Below are 3205 nucleotides of genomic sequence, written 5' to 3' on the forward strand. Positions count from 1 at the left end.
TTGTCATCCGTCTGCACCACCATCTCTGACATTTTGTTTGTGACATACACATTAAAATGTTGTGAGACGAGTACCAAACTCAGTAGTTGCTTTTCAATTGTGGAGTATTTACTCTGGTGGATGTTGATCTTCTTCAAAAGTAACCAACTGGAGTTCAATCTCATCCTCATCTTCCTAGCGATACAGCTCGAACTCCAATGTCAACAGTTTCGATGGCGACTTCAAAAGGTTTTTGGAAAGTTTGGGGTAGCTAAAACTAGTTTCGTGGTTCATATTGATTGAAAATATCGAGATTAGAGTGGTACTGGAAAAGGCAGCATCCGAGGAGCAGGAGCAGGAAAATAGACGTTTCGAGCTTCAGGAGGTCCTTCAAATGCCTCTTGGCGCTGTTCTCTCCACCGAAATTTTGCAATCTTCTTCAGAAAATTGGTTTGATTGGATTAGATTCCCTCCAGTGTGGAAACAGGGCCTTCAGCCCAAGCAGTCCACACTGACCCTCCGAAGAGTAACCCACCGATACCCATTGACTAAGGTACTTAACACTATGGACAAGTTAGCACGGCTAATTCAGTTGACCTGCATATCTTTGGACCGTACGAGGAAATCCCGGGGAAACCCACACAGAAATGGAGAGAATGTAAAAACTCCATACAGAAAGTCGTTCAAGGCTGGAATCGAACCTGGGTCTCTGGTACTGTGAAGCAGCAGTGCTAAACACTGAGCCACCATGCCGCGCCGTTGACAGTGCCACTACCATGCTGAAGCATGTAACAAACTTCCGATAGGATCCACTGAGTCCGAAGAATCATAGCACCTTTTTCTTCGAGTTTGGTTGTGCAAGTTCCTCAATTCCCTGCATCTTTGCGTTCCATCGGGTCAACCGTCCATGACCGATGTTATGCCTCAAGAACGTCAACGCTGCTTTCACGACTTCCATTTTATTTTAATCTATCAAGAGTTTTGCTTCTCGGAATGGTTAATTGAACTCTGCCAACTGTATCATGTGATCTTTCCAAGACAAACGTAAGGTAACTACATCGTCTGAATGGATTGCACAGTTTGTTAATGCCGCCACAACTCGGTTCATGAGTCATTGGAAAGCGTCGGATGCGTTCTTCGTTCCAAAGGGACTGATATAGCCCGTTTGGGGTTACAAACACAGGCAGTTCTTTCGCCGACTCTGATAAAGGTACTTGTCAGTAAACACGCATTAAGTCCACCTGGGTGATGTAACTAGCTTGTCCAACTTTCTCGATACTGTCCTCCTATATAGGAATTGGATGTGAGTCTGATTTTTAATGGCATAGACCTTCCGATAATCCATGCAGAGTTGTTGCATCTTATTCGGTTTGGGAGCTAAGGCAATTGGCGAACTCTAATCATTCTGGCTTGGTTCAATGATGCCCTCCTCGACCATGGCCTCCACCTCCATTTGCACCTGTCTGGTTTTGAAAGGAATAAACTGATAAGTGTGTTGTCTTATCCGAGCCGTATTCCCGACATCTACTTCATGTAGCATTCGTCCTTCCCATCTAAGTGTGTACTTATACTACAGTAACATTTTTTTCACCTGAGTTCTATGCACCTGAGACATGTAGCTTATCAACCTATCCCACTCCTCAAGGACTACTTCATTTTTAAAATCTATTTTGAGGCACATCGAAATCTGCATCATCTGAATTTGCTGCCTCGCTCTGTGGGCAGTAATAAACACCTGTTTCTCTGATTATTTCTCTCCAGAATAATACGGGTTCAACACGTTCACATGGCATATCCGATAACTACTTATTCTATCTGGTATCTTTAGTTCACCTGACTAAAATTTTTATCATTTTGAGAGAGATCACGAAACCTGGCTTTGAAGTGATCTCCTATCACTGGTAACAGTACTAGTACATCATCCCCACTGGAAAAAGACTGAGTCTCAAAGTTTTTATCTACCACATGTTTCACTCTAAACTGTTCCCTTTTTAAGGAGAAAGGGAGGACTGCAGATGCTGGAGATCAGAGCTGAAAATGTGTTGCTGGAAAAGCACAGCAGGTCAGGCAGCATCCAAGGAACAGGAGAATCGACGTTTCGGGCATAAGCCCTTCTTCAGGAATGTTCCCTTTTTAATTACTGTTTAGCTCATTCACTCACTCGATTTAGTTTCTCCCTCACTTCCGATAATCTCAGTGTGAGCTCCTCAAATTTGGTCCTGTCAATTAGATTAAAGTTATCTGTTTGTTATGCCAATGTGTTCAAAAAATAGAAAGAAAAATGAAGCCATCTTTTCATTATGATGACACATTTTTCCTTGAGGGGGAGATGTTATGAAGCTCTAAATGGTACTGTGGCTTTAAGAAATTTGAAATACTTAGCAAGCACACAGAGTTCTGGAAATTTTGAAATGTAACATTTGGTTCAGCAGCTAGCAGTACCTGGGTTGCTATGAGATAAAACAAATTCAAATTCGGCCAAAACGTTTAAATAATGCTCCAAAACAACAATCCCCAATCGAGTTTGAATTTAGTATTTTGATTATTATCAAAAGCAATGAAACGATCCCCAAATTTTTTTTCTGCCTTTCTGCTTTAAATTATGGAGAGGGGTTTACCCCGTGTCATAACACAGGTTACATGTCAGGCGACTGGATTTGGCTAACGTGGTATAAAAGCGAAAAAATAATGAACAGTTGGGAGAGAACTTCCAAGCCATAAAGCACGTAGAGACCGCCCGAAGCACTGCTCTCTTAAAGTTGTATTTGTCTCTCAACAACCTGTGAAAGAGAAATTCGAAGAAGACGAAAATCTTCAGAGGGAGATACAAAGGGAAACTTCGACAGCTGCCCAGTTTTGAAATATGAAGTTTTGGTACATATTAATCGGGAGTTCAATGGGACTAGAGTACAGAAGTGTGGGTAAGTGGTAGTTTAGAGGAACGAGTTGGAAATTGTTGTTAGTTAATTATTCTCTGTTGCACTTTAAGAAAGAAAGTTGTTAATCTTTACTTTAAAAAGTTCTGAGCCTCTCACATTTCCACAGATTGCTACACGGGGAAAATCTTTGTTTGCGTTACTGGTTTAAAATAAGCAGTTAGGTGCCGGTATACTGGAGGAGAAAGTGAGGTCTGCAGATGCTGGAGATCAGAGCTGAAAATGTGTTGCTGGAACAGCGCAGCAGGTCAGGCAGCATCCAGGGAACAGTAGAATCGACGTTTCGGGCA

This window comes from Chiloscyllium plagiosum, chromosome 39, assembly GCF_004010195.1.
Source record: "Chiloscyllium plagiosum isolate BGI_BamShark_2017 chromosome 39, ASM401019v2, whole genome shotgun sequence".
Lineage (NCBI taxonomy): Eukaryota > Metazoa > Chordata > Chondrichthyes > Orectolobiformes > Hemiscylliidae > Chiloscyllium > Chiloscyllium plagiosum.